Source organism: Orcinus orca, chromosome 3, assembly GCF_937001465.1.
Source record: "Orcinus orca chromosome 3, mOrcOrc1.1, whole genome shotgun sequence".
NCBI classification, from domain to species: domain Eukaryota; kingdom Metazoa; phylum Chordata; class Mammalia; order Artiodactyla; family Delphinidae; genus Orcinus; species Orcinus orca.
Window position 1 is genome coordinate 108,690,695 of NC_064561.1, and position 16,165 is coordinate 108,706,859.

At 40.2% G+C, this 16,165-nt stretch overlaps 1 pseudogene; it reads right to left on the reverse strand.

Annotated features, from left to right (window-relative positions):
- Positions 1–387: 387 nt before the first annotated feature.
- LOC117195594 (60S ribosomal protein L13a-like) lies at positions 388–898 on the reverse strand (annotated as a pseudogene).
- Positions 899–16,165: the final 15,267 nt, after the last annotated feature.

Consider the following 16,165-nt stretch of genomic DNA (forward strand, 5'->3'; position numbering starts at 1 on the left):
AGAGGATGATATATGACCATGTAAGAAGTTGAAACAGATGCCTCATTCACAATTCAGTGTTCTCCTTCAATTAGTTTTCCAGCTCACTTGTGCAAATATTGGAACTAAAGTTGTTCCTACTGTTGGTGTTTAAAAACTCTGTCATGAACCAGTGGATTGTAGACAGATTTTGTCTGCACAACCGTTAGAGCTGTGTAAAGTAAATTTTTAAAAGACAGGCCTTTCTTAAACTGTAACAGTGACTAAGGTCCCTTCTGTGCCCCCAGCTTCCTAAGTCCCAGGCTGTCTTGTCCCCTGGATGGCTGCCCCTGGATCCCCACATCCAGGGCAGTGATGAAGGAAGGGCAGGCCAGGCCAAGCATGAGGAATAAACAGTCTTTACTGGACTCAGACCAGTAGTCCATGGTTCTCGATCACCTCTGTGTATTCGTTGATTTTCTTTACGTGTTCTTTTCATCCTGTTTCCATAGCCTCATGAGCTGTTTTCTCTTTCAGTAATGGACCTTGGCCTTTTCCTTTCTCTTCTCCTTCCGGGTGGCCGTCACTGCCTGGTACTTCCAGCCAATCACATGGCACCCCAGGTAGGCAAATATTCGTATAGACTTCAGATGCATAACCTAGAGGGCAGCAGGAATCATCATCCACCTTTCCTTGTCATAGGGCAGCAGGATCCCATCAAACACCTTGTGGTGGTCCAGGGACCCTAGCCTCGCTTGGTCTTGGGGGGCAGCATACCTCGAATGGTCTGCCCTTGTTTCTGTAGAAATTGCTGGAAATGCTGATGCCCTCTCAGCGTACAAACACCACCTTCTGGCCCAGCAGTACCTCCTTGGTCGTGATGCCCCTGGTTGGCCAGTAGATGGCATCAGCCATCGAGCTCCATCTGCCCCTCTGCCATCTTCGGCAGCCACCTGGGAAAGCCACATACTTATTAGCTTACAGTTCTGGGCAACAGAAGTCTGAAATGAGTCTTATGGGACTAGAATTAAGGTGTCTGCAGGGCTCTGCTGCTTCTGGAAGATAGAGAGGAGAATTTGTATCCTTGCCTTTTCCAGCTTCTAGAGGACACCTGCAGCGTTTGGTTCATGGTCCTCTCCTCCATCTTCAAAGCACATCACTCCCTCTCTGCTTCTATTGTCCCACCTTTTCTGTTGATTGACCCTTGGGCCTACTTGGATAATCCAGGATAATCTAATTTCAAGACCCTTAACTTAATCACACCTGTAAAGTTCCTTTTGCCATATAAGGTCACATGTTCCTAGATTCTGGGGGTTGGCACGTGACATCCTTGTGGGGAGTGTTATTCTGTCTACAGAAGCTTGACGTATGTAATACTGCCGCCAGGTGAAGCTGTGAGATTTCACCAGTAGTACTCAGCTTTGTAGCAGTAATGGTAGAGAAAGTAAACTGTTGAACTGATCCAAGTTTAGAGATCGATAGGGTAGGATTAAGGTATAAGGACATTGAGGTAAGAGAATTAGGGAAGCTGGTACAGGTGATTGAGTTGACTGATCAAGGGGCCTGCTAGGGAGGGAAGGAAACCCAGGGGGAGTTTGATAGATTGGGAGAAGAGTGAGCTTCTTCCTTCAACTTCTTAACTCTGTTTCCTCTTTGATATGGCTTTTGCACATCATTAGCCTCCCCCTTGAGGGGGTTTCTGAATGGCTGCAGTGAAAGACCTTTATCTGATTCCCATTACCGAATCTTTCCCCTGTGTTAGTAACACCCAACATTACTGTATTCACGTAGTGGCAACCAGTGTTTGAATTCATGGGTAATTTCTGTGGGGGAATCATGTAGGATGAGAGATTACATACTCTACTCAGGGTGGATTTCACCGTGTCCCAAGAAGACCAATGGACATCAGACAGGGGAACATAAGTTCTTTTGTGGGACATGAGGTTAACTCTCCTTACAGAATTTTCCTGAATAAATAAAACTAAGGGTTTTTATTCCTCTTAGGAGGAAATCCAGTGAAACGACAACATTGACAGAGATTTTGTGATTGTAAAAAATGGCAGTTTGCTTGATCAAGGTCTTGATCGAGGTGGCCTTAAAGTTCCCTTTAGCTTTAAGCAGGTTTCCGCCTGATTTGGTGCCCCTGACCTACCTTTTCGTAGAGCATTTACTTCAGAAAACTTGTCATTATGAGTCCTTTCTCGGCCCTTTGAGAAATAAATCTTTTAAAAAGCCTCTTGCCTGTTTTACAACCCAGGAATGTCTTTCTCAAGGACCTGGGAGCCTTCACTTTGAAATGTAATCATTGAAGGAGATAGAGCCCCTCTCTCGTGGTCTCAGTGGGAGGGTAGGAGCCTACCCTCAGACTCCTTGATCCAAGTTGTAAAACTATCTCTTGTCATGAAGATCAGAGGAAGTTTACTTTTCCTTTGGGTAAGGCCAATTAGCAAACACAGGTGGCCTATGATCCCCCCATCCCAACTCTCCAGCCCTTTGTTTCTACGGAGCCAGGCATCTAGACATGGTCTGTGCTCTCTCTCCTGTTGCTGGCAATAGTATCAGAAAAAAATAAACTCTCTGTAAGATTTTTTCTTTAACAACCTTCCAACAGTGTCAAATTCAACAACCACAAGGGAAGAAGGTATGAAGAGAATGAGGGATTGGATTTTTTTTAATTTACATGTTATTACTATTACTTTATTTTATTATTTTATTGGAGTATGGTTGCTTTACAATGTGGTGTAAGTGGTCGGATTGAGTTGTAAGTAACAAGCAGGTAACAAAGAGCTATGATTTCTAATTCAAGTCACAAGATGACTGCACTCTGATTTACTTCACCTATTACAAGGGCAGGTGGAATATTATGCAACTTAATGAGTATGGGCTTTGCTAGGGAAGGAGTAGCTAAGGAATACATATATATATATATATATTTTTGGCTCGGATTTTTGGGAAGAGTAGATTTGTATAGAAGAGTGATATCTTAGATATATCACAACCTTAGTTGCAAATGACAGAAATCTGACTCCAAATGGCTTACCCATAAAAGGTAATTTATTGGTCCATATAATTGAAAAGCCGGGGGATAATGCTGTATCTGGGGCTCAGACAATATGTTCTACGAATATTTACCAAGTGCCTCCTACGTGTGAAATATAGTTACAGGCACATGCGATACAAATTGTTGTCAATAAAGCAGGTAACATTCTGTGCCGTCATGGAGCTTAGGGTCTAGTGTTCATGTCATTGGGACTTTGTCCCTCTCCCTGTCATCAGGGCCTCTTCATTCTCCATTTGCTGGGTGGGTTCTGTGTTGCCTTCTGCTGGTTCATGAGAGGAAGAGAAGCTGGCCTGTGCAGGATGGGGAAAGGGACGACCAGGAGCCCTAGCTTCTTAAGCAGACTTTCAGGCTGCCTTTCTGTTGCTGGTCCCCTTCGTCTATTCCAGAGGTGCCTCGTGCTGTTAATTCCTGAGTCTTTGGGAGAATCTGTGATGTAGATCCTGTTCCTTTTTGGCTTTCCCCGGTACCTATTTAGAATTCAGCTTCCTCAAGTCTGTGCAGTCTGTTATCAATGATCCATGTGCTTTCCAGCTTCCAAAAGTTTGTGGCTATTGCTGCTTCCCCTTTTGCCCTTTGTTCTTGTAGTTTTATGCCTTAAAACATTCCCTTTACTGTCATTTTAGTGGGGTTTCAGGAGGGAATGATATACATGCATTTGTTAAATTTGTGATAGTAATCAAAATGACCAATTATTTTCATAAAATAAAATTTATTGTGTATTTTACTATGATGAGATCAATAGATGCTTATTGTAGGTAATGCAGAACTGTATAAAGAAAAGGAAATCCTTTTAAATTCCAGAAATACCATAGTTATATGACCACTCAGTGGCTGAACATTTAGGTTATTTCCAATTTTCTGATATTGCAAGTAGCATGTGTTGAAAGTCTTTACAGCTAAATCTTGATGAACATCTACAAATATTCCTTTGGAAGCAATTTCTATAAAAGAACTTCAGAGGCAAGAGACTGCATAATTTTACTGCTTTCAAGAAAGACTCTACCATGCATTAACATCTAATGGTAGAAGTTCTAAACCAATAGCGGATGGGGAGCAACAGCAAATAACACACAAGATCAATGTGTTTTTATTTTTGAACTTAACTTTTTGTAAATTTTTTTATGCAGTGGTATATTTAAAAATTATTCTGAATAAGAAGGAATTTCAAATGATTATTATTAACTGAAAGAAAGGAAGCTATATGTTTTAGTAGAAGCAGTTAGAATAAAATAGAAACATAGATGAATATTTCAACTTTTATGTTTTAATTCTTCATTAATTACTAGCCACAAGGTAAACTTTACCCCACTTTTCCTCTAGTAAGTTACCTTTGTTTATTTGAGGAGCAGAACTTTTCAGCCAGGAGTGAGGACAGGATGAGTGGAATCTGTGCCCTTAGTGGAATGTGAATATCTTAATAGATTGTCTTTTCTGTTAGTCAGGGGCTGTGTTGCTGCCTTCTTCATCAGCACTGTTATCATTACCATCACCACTATTTTCAACATGACCCCTTACAATTTACTTTCACAATCACTATCTCATTTTATTTTATTTTATTTATATCTTTATTAGAGTATAGTTGCTTTACAATGTTGTGTTGGTTTCTGCTGTATAACAAAGTGAATCAGCTATACGTATACATATATCCCCATATCCCCTCCCTCTTGCATCTCCCTCCCACCCTCCCTATCCCACCCCTTAGGTCTTCACAAAGCACTGAGCTGATCTCCCTGTACTATACAGAAGCTTCCCACTAGCCATCCATTTTACATTTGGTAGTGTATATATGTCAGTGCTACTTTCTCACTTCGTCCTAGCTTCCCCTTCCCCCTCTGTGTCCTCAAGTCCGTTCTCTACATCTGCGTCTTTTTCCCTGCCCTGCCACTAGGTTCATCAGTACCGTTTTTTTTAGATTCCATATACATGCGTTAGCATACGGTATTTGTTTTTCTCTTTCTTATTTATTTCACTCTGTATGACAGACTCTAGGTCCATCCACCTCATTACAAATAGTTTCGTTCCTTTCTATCACCATCTCATTTTAATCTTCAGAGCAATTTCGTGAAGTAGGTAGGACAGATTCTTTTATCCTTCCTGTTATACAAATGGGGATCATGAAGGACTAGGTTTAAGGGACTGGTTTCCCCAGCTGGAAAGAAGCAGAGGAAGGATTTTTTTTTTAATTTTTATTTTATTTATTTTTTTATATAGCAGGTTCTTATTAGTTATCCATTTATACATATTAGTGTATATATGTCAATCCCAATCTCCCAATTAATCCCACCACCAACACAAACATCCCCCCCCACTACTTTCCCCCCTTGGTGTCCATATGTTTGTTCTCTACATCTGTGTCTCTATGTCTCTATTTCTGCCCTGCAAACTGGTTCTTCTGTACCATTTTTCTAGGTTCCACATATATGCGTTAATATACGATATTTGTTTTTCTCTTTCTGACTTACTTCACTCTGTATGACAGTCTCTAACTCCATCCATGTCTCTACAAATGACCCAATTTCGTTCCTTTTTATGGTTAAGTTATATTCCATTGCATATATGTACTACATCTTCTTTATCCATTTGTCTGTCAATGGGCATTTAGGTTGCTTCCATGACCTGGCTATTGTAAATAGTGCTGCAATGAACATTGGGGTGCATGTGTCTTTTTGAATTATGGTTTTCTCTGGGTATATGCCCAGTAGTGAGATTGCTGGGTCATATGGTAGTTCTATTTTTAGTTTTTTAAGGAACCTCCATACCTTTCACCATAGTGGCTGTGTCAATTTACATTCCCACCAACAGTGCAAGAGGGTTCCCTTTTCTCCACACCCTCTCCAGCATTTGTTGTTTGTAGATTTTCTGATGATGGCTATTCTGACTGATGTGAGGTGATATCTCATTGTAGTTTTGATTTGCATTTCTCTAATGATTAATGATGTTGAGCATTCTTTCATGTGTTTGTTGGCCATGTGTATGTCTTCTTTGGAAAAATGTCTATTTAGGTCTTCTGCCCATTTTTGGATTGGGTTGTTTGTTTTTTTAATATCGAGCTGCATGAACTGTTTATATATTTTGGAGATTACTCCTTTGTTGATTCGTTTGCAAATATTTTCTCCCATTCTGAGCGTTGTTCTTTCATCTTGTTTGTGGTTTCCTTTGCTGTGCAAAAGCTTTTAAGTTTCATTAGGTCTCATTTGTTTATTTTTGGTTTTAATTCCTTTACTCTAGGAGGTGGATCAAAAAAGATCTTGCTGTGATTTATGTCAAACAGTGTTCTTCCTATGTTTTCCTCTAAGAGTTTTACAGTGTCCGGTCTTACATTTAGGTCTCTAATCCGTTTTGAGTTTATTTTTGTGTATGGTGTTAGGGAGTGTTCTAATTTCATTCTTTTACATGTAGCTGTCCAGTTTTCCCAGCACCACTTATTGAAGAGACTGTCTTTTCTCTATTGTATATCCTTGCCTCCTTTGTCATAGATTAGTTGACCATAGGTCCGTTGGTATATCTCTGGGCTTTCTATCCTGTTCCATTGATCTATAGCTCTGTTTTTGTGCCAGTACCATATTGTCTTGATTACTGTAGCTTTGTAGTATAGTCTGAAGTCAGGGAGTCTGATTCCCCCAGCTCTGTTTTTTTCCCTCTAGACTGCTGTGGCTCTTTCGGGTCTTTTGTGTCTTCATACAATTTTAAGATTTTTTTGTTCTAGTTCTGTAAAAAATACAATTGGTAATTTGATAGGGATAGCACTGAATCTGTAGATTGCTTTGGGTAGTATAGTCACTTTCACAGTGTTGACTCTTCTAATCCAAGAACATGGTATATCTCTCCATCTGTTTGTATCATCTTTAATTTATTTCATGAGTGCCTTATAGTTTTCTGCATACAGGTCTTTTGTCTCCTTAGGTAGGTTTATTCCTAGGTATTTTATTCTTTTTGTTGCAGTGGTAAATGGGAGTGTTTCCTTAATTTCTCTTTCAGGTTTTTCATCATTAGTGTATAGGAATGCAAGAGATTTCTGTGCATTAATTTTGTATCCTGCAACTTTACCTAATTCATTGATTAGCTCTAGTAGTTTTCTGGTGGCATCTTTGGGATTCTCTATGTATAGCATCATGTCATCCGCAAACAGTGACAGTTTTACTTCTTCTTTTCCAATTTGTATTTTTTTTCTTCTCCGATTACTGTGGCTAGGACTTCCAAAACTATGTTAAATAATAGTGGCTAGAGTGGACATCCTTGTCTCGTTCCTGATCTTAGAGAAAATGTTTTCAGTTTTTCACCATTGAGAATGATGTGTGCTGTGGGTTTGTCGTATATGGCCTTTATTATGTTGAGGTAGGTTCCTCTATGGGTCCTCTATGCCCACTTTCTGGACAGTTTTTATCACAAATGGGTGTTGAATTTTGTCAAAAGCTTTTTCTGCATCTATTGAGATAATCATATGGTTTTTCTCCTTCAATTTGTTAATATGGTGTATCACATTGATTGATTTGCATATATTGAAGAATCCTTGCATCCCTGAGATAAATCCCATTTGATTATGGTGTATGATCCTTTTAATGTGTTGTTGGATTCTGTTTGCTAGTATTTTGTTGAGGATTTTTGCGTCTATATTCATCAGTGATATTGGTCTGTAATTTTCTTTTTTTGTATTATCTTTGTCTGGTTTTGGTATCAGCGTGATGATGGCCTCATGGAATGAGTTTGGGAGTGTTCGTTCCCCTGCAATTTTTTGGAAGAGTTTGAGAAGGATGGGTGTTAGCTTGTCTCTAAATGTTTGATAGAATTCACCTGTGAAGCCATCTGGTCCTGGACTTTTGTTTGTTGGAAGAATTTTAATCACAGTTTCAATTTCATTACTTGTGATTGGTCTGTTCATATTTTCTGTTTCTTCCTGGTTCAGTCTTGGAAGGTTATACCTTTCTAAGAATTTGTCCATTTCTTCCAGGTTGTCCATTTTATTGGCATAGAGATGCTTGTAGTAGTCTCTTAGGATGCTTTGTATCTCTGCAGTGTCTGTTGTAACTTCTCCTTTTTCATTTCTAATTTTATTGATTTGAGTCCTCTCCTCTTTTTTTTTTTTTTTTTTTTTTTGCAGTACGTGGGCCGCTCACTGCTGTGGCCTCTCCTGCTGTGGAGCAAAGGCTGCAGACGTGCAGGCCCAGTGGCCTTGGCTCACGGGCCCAGCCGCTCCACGACACGTGGGATCCTCCTGGACCGGGGCACGAACCCACGTCCCCTGCATTGGCAGGCGAACCCCCAACCACTGCGTCACCAGGGAAGCCCCTCTCCCTCTTTTTCTTGATGAGTCTGGCTAATGGTTTATCAATTTTGTTTATCTTCTCAAAGAACCAGCTTTAAGTTTTATTGATCTTTGCTATTGTTTTCTTTGTTTCCATTTCATTTATTTCTGCTCTGATCTTTATGATTTCTTTCCTTCTGCTAACTTTGGGTTTTGTTTTTTCTTCTTTCTCTAGTTCCTTTAGGTGTAATGTTAGATTGTTTACTTGAGATTTTTCTTGTTTCTTGAGGTAGGCTTGTATAGCTATAAACTTCCCTCTTATAACTGCTTTTGCTGCATCCCATAGGTTTTGGATTGTCGTGTTTTCATTGTCATTTGTCTCTAGATGTTTTTTGATTTCCTCTTTGATTTCTTCAGTGATCTCTTGGTTATGTAGATACGTATTGTTTAGCCTCCATTTGTTTGTTTTTTTGCGTTTTTTTCCCTGTAATTGATTTCTAATCCCATAGTGTTGTGGTCAGAAAAGATGCTTTATATGATTTCAATTTTCTTAAATTTACTGAGACTTGATTTGTGACCCAAGATGTGATCTATCCTGGAGAATATTCCGTGTGCACTTAAGAAGAAAGTGTAATCTGCTGTTTTTGGATGGAATGTCCTATAAATATCAATTAAATCTATCTGGTCTGTTGTGTCATTTAAAGCTTGTGTTTCCTTATTTATTTTCATTTTGGATGATCTGTCCATTGGTATAAGTGAGGTGTTAAAAGTCCCCCACTATTATTGTGTTACTGTCGATTTCCTCTTTGATAGCTATTAGCAGGTGCTTTGTGTATTGAGGTGCTCCTATGTTGGGTGCATATATATTTATAATTGTTATATATTCTTCTTGGATTGGTCCATTGATCATTATGTACTGTCCTTCCTTGTCTCTTGTGACATTCTTTATTTTAAAGTCTATTTTATCTGGTATGAGTATTGCTACTCCCGCTTTCTTTTGATTTCCGTTTGCATAGAATATCTTTTTGCATACCCTCACTTTCAGTCTGTATGTGTCCCTAGGTCTGAAATGGGTCTCTTGTAGACAGCATATATATGGGTCTTGTTTTTGTATCCATTCAGCGAGACTGTGTCTTTTGGTTCGAGCATTTAATCCATTCATGTTTAAGGTAATTATTTATATTTATATTCCTATTACCATTTTCTTAATTGTTATGGGTTTGTTTTTGTAGGTCCTTTTCTTCAGAGGAAGGATTTGATTTTATTATTTTTTTTTTGCGGTACATAGGCCCCTCACTGCTGTGGCCTCTTTCGCCACAGAGCACAGGCTCCAGACGCGCAGGCTCAGCAGCCATGGCTCAGGGGCCCAGCCACTCTGCAGCATGTGGGATCCTCCCAGATCGGGGCACGAACCCGTTTCCCCTGCATCGGCAGGCGGACTCCCAACCACTGGGCCACCAGGGAAGCCCCCAAGAGGAAGGATTTTAATCTGAATCTTCTGGCTTCGAAAGCCACTGCTATTTCTTCTATGCAGTGTATGCTCTGTACTGTCCAGCACTAGAGCTTCAGATAATAATATTTGAGTGAATAATTTTGAAAGATCCAGAGTCAGAACTGGTATTCAAAAAGCAATAACCATCAGAAAAAAAAGTGAAACAGTGTCACACATTAAACTGTACAGTGTTTTTTCTGGCATCTCTATTCCAAATGACTGTCTGTAATGACTCCAGGAATAATATCATATTTCCTAGCAAATGGTTGAAACCGAAATTACTGCAAATTTTATGCAGAGCTTTGCCCTGAATGGTAGGAGAAATGCATATTTTCTCATTTGATTATGTTTGTTCATTTAAGTTGTCTGGAAGGAGAATCCATTTTTACAGAAACTAACTGTTGTACTGAATTTGCTGTGCTGAACAATTTTTCTGGTTGGTTACCAGTTCCTAAAAAGTGAGAATTTATCAAGGCTGTCCTTCTCTTTGGATTTGTCTAGACTGCAAAGTGTTTTTCGTTCTTTACCACTGATTAATAGGTAATTGGTGGCAATGGATGAATGTCCGAAACGTAACTATTATTGGGGGGATTGGGCCCTAGATTCACTGTCAGAGAGCTTCTCAGGAATAAAGATATAAAACTTAAAAAACCCTTTGAATATTTCTCATGGATGATTGATTATTTATTGATTTGACTTGAATCTAGTTCACCTTGACTAGTTTGATAAATTTCTCGAAATATTAATACTACCAATTCACAGCTGCATACCAGGTCAATCATTATGCCTGGAGTTTGAATAACAAAAACAAAGGGACCGAGTTCCTTCACTTTGACACTGATTTTTGTTTTTATCAATTCCAAATAAACAATCATTACAATAGGCTAGGGATCCATTTCTCCTCAAGGCAAGCATCCTTGGATAAATGAGTTAGTGAATAAATAGAGCAGTTTTTATGAGTCATTTCTATAAACGTTTAAATGTTTTATTGTGATAAAAATAACAAAATTTATCATTTAAACCATTTTAAAGTGTAAAATTCAGTGCCATTTAGTACATTTACAATGTTGTGCGACCATCAGCATTATATAGTCCCCATCATCCCAAACGGAAACTCTGTCCTCATTAAGCAATCACACTCTATACCCCTCATCCTAGTCCTTGGCAACCACTAAACTGCCCTCTAGGTCTACTGATCTGCCTATTCTGGATATTTCGTATAAGTGAAATCATACAATATGTGGCTTTTTGTCTGGCTTAGTTCAATAAGCATAATCTTTTCAAAGTCCATTCATGGGGTAGCATATATCAAAGTTTCATTCCTTCTTATGGCTGAACAGTATTCCATTGTATATCTATACCATGTTTTGTTTAGCTGTTCTTCTACTGATGGACATTTGGTTTGTTTCCACCTTTTGGCTATTGTGAATAGTGCTGCTATTAACACTGGCGTACAGATATTTGTTCAAGTCCTTCCTTTCAGTTCTTTTGTATATATGCTTAGGAGTGGAATTGCTGAGTCATATGGTAGTTGTATGTTTAACTCTTTGAGAAACTACAGTGGCTCTACCATTTTACGTTCCTACTAGCAATGCATGAACGTTCTGATTTCTCTATATCTTGCCATCACTTGTTATTTTCCGCTTTTTGTTTTGTTTTGTTTTGTTTTTAGCGATACGCGGGCCTCTCACTGTTGTGGCTTCTCCCGTTGCGGAGCACAGGCTCCGGACGCGCCGGCTCAGCGGCCATGGCTCACGGGCCCAGCCGCTCTGCGGCATGTGGGATCTTCCCGGACCGGGGCACGAACCCGTGTCCCCTGCATCGGCAGGCGGACTCTCAACCACTGCGCCATCAGGGAAGCCCCTATTTTCCACTTTTTTGATTATAGCAATCCTAGTAGGTGTGAAGTGGTATCTCACTACGGTAAGTTTCTATTGCTTTTTTTTTTTTTTGGCTGTGCCATGTGGCATGTGGGATCTTAGTTCTCTGACTAGGGATCGAACCCATGCCTCCTGCATTGGGAGCATAGAGTCTTAACCACTGGGCCACCAGAGAAGTCCCTGTTGCTTTTTTTTTTTTTTTTTTTTTTTTTTTGCAGTACGCAGACCTCTCACTGTTGTGGCCTCTCCCGTTGTGGAGCACAGACTCCGGACGCACAGGCTCAGCGGCCATGGCTCACGGGCCCAGCCGTTCCGCGGCATGTGGGATCTTCCCAGACCGGGACACGAACCCGTGTCCCCTGCATCGGTAGGCGGACTCTCAACCACTGCACCACCAGGGAAGCCCCCTTGTTGCTTTTTATTACAGAGAAATTTACTCTCACTTCAATCCTGAACCCGGACATGTTATTTTATTTTTATTTTTTAAATACATTTATTATTTATTTATTTTTGGTTGCGTTGTGTCTTCGTTGCTGCGTGTGGGCTTTCTCTAGTTGCAGTGAGCCGGGGCTACTCTTTGTTGTGGTGCTCAGGCTTCTCATTGTGGTGGCTTCTCTTGTTGCAGAGCAAAGGCTCTAGGCATGTGGGCTTCAGTAGTTGTGGCACACGAGCTCAGTAGTTGTGGCATGTGGGCTATAGAGTGCAGGCTCAGTAGTTGTGGCGTGTGGCTTAGTTGCTCTGCGGTATGTGGGATCTTCCCGGACCAGGGATCGAACCCGTGTCCCCTGAATTGGCAGGCAGATTCTTAACCACTGGGCCACGAGGGAAGTCCCTAGGACATTTTAAATTGTAGAATAAAGGCTCAGGGCATGTGAGCTTCGTCTTGAGTGCTTTTGCTTGACTGGGAGGCCATCTAGGTGTGAGGATGGGTGGAAGATGAAACGGAAACATTACACTGGGACCAAATTGTACAGGGACTTCAAAGCTAAGCAGAGACACTTCAGAGGGTAAAAGGACAGTTTTAAGAAAACAAATGCCATAATGAGAGTTGGCCATTAGAACAATAAAGGGCATGATGATGTAAGCTGAACTGGAAAGAACAAGGGTTGAGAATGATTACTCCATTGTTGAGGTGGTGCCTAGGGCTCAAAATATATGAATTGCTCGTGTTTTACTGGATAGCACCTTATAATTTATCAAATTAGCCAAAAATTGTGGACTATCTCTGCCTTCCACAGGAATGCCACACTATCCCCAGTTTGGTAGAGATAAATATATTTGGAAGTATTTTAGACAGTGAGCAGTTCACACTACGAATTCTAGAGTTCTTTGAGTCTAAGTAGAAATCTTTTTTGAGCTAATGGTTGACGGTCTCACACACGGTAAATTTTGTGGTGAAAAACATGAGACTTGACATCTGACAGACCTGGATTTGAATCCTGTCTATTCACTTACTGATTGTGTGGTCATGTTCAAGTACCTTTCCGTCTCTGAGTATCAGTCTTCTGTTTTAAAGCACAATGATATCTATCTCATTGTGTTGCTGAGAAAATAATTGAGATTATGCATGTGAAGCATGTAGCAGAGAGCCTGGCACATAGCTGGTGCACAGTACATGTACCACCAAGGCAAAAGTACTGAGGCCACCTCCTTTGTAAGTGGGCACTTGAGTTATGGTTCAGGGGAAGGTCTGTGAGAGTAGGAATCATCTTGGAACTTGTATAAAGTGTGTGTGTGAGAGGGAGAGAGAGATTTTTGCCCAGAGAAAGACTTGAGTCACTTTGATGTGAGGATAACCTGGGAACAAGGATTAGGCAAATAGGACCTAATTCAAGCCTACCCCCTGGTATTTGCCTTAAACTTGACTTTTTCATTGACATTAATTCAATTCATTGACATTAACTGACATTAACTCATCTGTTGACCGAAATGATTTGCAGATTATCTACAGACCAACTTTTATTTCACAGGGAAATTAAAATCCTTGTAAAACTGTACTGCAGTCTGTTCTCAGAGCAGACACATGGTGGCAGGCAATGGATCACAGAAGTGTGTAGCACATAGCTGGGCCTCTGTCCAGCTCTGTGCTCCTCTCTGAGAGGAAGACATAAACAACATAAGCAAGCTAGAATACCATCACTTGCTATTGGGAGATGGTAGTGATATTTTTTAGCTCTTGGATGAGATGATTTGCCCAATATTACTAGCTATGTATTTTCTTGAAAACATGGTGCCCAGGGGATCAGGATACCAGAGTGTGGTATCTCAGCTTCAGTCTGGCACGTCAGCTACTGGCTGTGAGTGTTGGCAAATACTACCCAAGTGGTTGTTATTAATTACCCTTTCCAGTGGAAATTTATGATGCTTAATAACATCAGCAGCTACCATTTGGCAAGTATTATGCTGGGCTTTTACATTTCATCTTCATAACAACCAGATGAATAGGTGACTAAACTGAGGCTCAGCTGAATTAATTGTCTTGTACACATTCGTGTGGCTACTGTCATGTAAAGGAAAAAAATGCTATTTAAAAGGACGACTGTGGTTGTTGCATTAAAATTCCAGGATAGCAATATAATTAATTTCAGGGGTAGAGAGCTTGTTTTTGGCTATTTAAAGGACCCAACAAGCAGTCTAAGATGGAGTTTGAGAAACCAAATGGCTCTGCATAATCAAGTAACTGAAATGCTTAGATTGCACACTAGTGACTTGAGAGGAGGACAGGATTTCTGGAAGACATAGGAATGAAGAGAATGGAGAGAGTGCTTGGAAACCGTGTAGGGACAGGCACCCAGTGGCAAGTCAGAACCTGAAGAAGAAAGACCATCTGATTGAAAATGGTCAAAGCATTTTTAGGCACAGTGAGATATGCATTGAATTCAAAGCTCTTTTTTGCACCATGTTGGATTGTTCTGGGTTGCAGTCAAAACTTAGTGAAACCTAGTTACACTTAAGAGTCTTGCATTGAAAGTGCTTTGGTTGTGTGGCCCATGTTTAGGGTGAAGTGAGGAAGAAGGAGGAGAGTGGTTACAGGAGAGAAGATATGAGTGGGGATGGAGAATTGAATTTGGAGTAAGAATTTAGAGCAAGAAAGAGTGGGAACGTGAATGTCTCTCCTCCTAAGATCCTCAGAAATATTGGGAAGGTGCTGGACTGTGAGTCATTTTGTTTAGATCGTAAAAGAAAGGATAATTCTAGGAAGTGAGAGTCTTGGGGCTTTTTATCACATAAGTGGGTGACAGAGAAGAATCTTGAGGCCAGGTTTGCCGGACCCTACAGCCCAGTTCCTTCCTAGTTGCAAACTGCCCTGCACTGCACTGACAGCATTCACACTGAAGGAAGGGCAGGAGATTCAAATGGATAGTCTCATACTCTGTCTTGACGTCCTAGACTGGAAAGGACCTACCACTGAGGACTCTCTTTTCCTCAGAGCTTGTGAGAATTCTTGTTCTTTTACACATCACTCCCACATCAGTTTTCATTAGAGCAACTTCCTGGTGTCAAGGAATTTCTATTGCAGGGCAGTGAAAAACTAAAGAAATAATTATAGCTCAACAGCCACAAAGTTCTCAGATTAGCTAAAAGTAGATTTATTGGCTAAAAGTGGATTTGCTGTCTCCGAGACTACTTTAAAGCTGAGTTTGTTCTATTCTATTTCGAGCAGAATCCCTATGTCTCAGTTAAATATGAACTGACACTATGCAATATGCAGTGGATGGACTAAGAAGCATGGTCGTGACTTGATGACAGTATTGTGTGAATAACAATAATGTCACAAGAGTAGGGTTGATGACAAATATGGGTTGGACATTATGAGTTATTGTCATATCTTTGTAAAGACTTTACTGAGAAAATCTTTGTAAAAATGAATGTCGCTCTCTCTGTAAAGCGAGGTTATGTAGCAATAGCATCTAACCATTTTTAAAATTTAGTAGATATCTTTTAAGTTACATGTCCTCTAAATGACTATTACAGTTATCCCTCACTTATTCCACATTTATGTGGATAAAAATACTTCTTTGAAGCTCAGCTAGGAGTCAGAAAATAAAGCAAGCAAGGTCTGTGAGTAGCCAAAATAGATGCAGCTCAGGCCTTTTCTCTGAGTGATAGCCTGGAGAAAACTCAAATACATGTTGGTTGAATGAAGAAATGAATAAATAAGCCTATTTATGCACTTATTTTAAAGAGGGTTCTAATAAACTTGCATGTTTATCTTCTGAATCAACAGGAAATTAGAAAAAATACCTTAGAAGGAATAAAAGGAATTAGAAGACTAAGCTCGTTAGGGACAGGTATACTGATAACGGACACCTAAGACCAGATGCTGATGGACTACAAAATGCAGGCATAAGAATGAAGAAAGAAAGGGACAGCTATCTGAGATCACTGAGTACAGTCTGTGCTTCTCACAGTGTGATGCCTGGACCAGCAGCATCAGGACCACTTGTTAATTTAGAAATACGAGTACTCAGGCCCAACCCCAGACTGACTGAATCAGAAACTCTGAGGGTGGAGCTCAGCAATGGAACAAG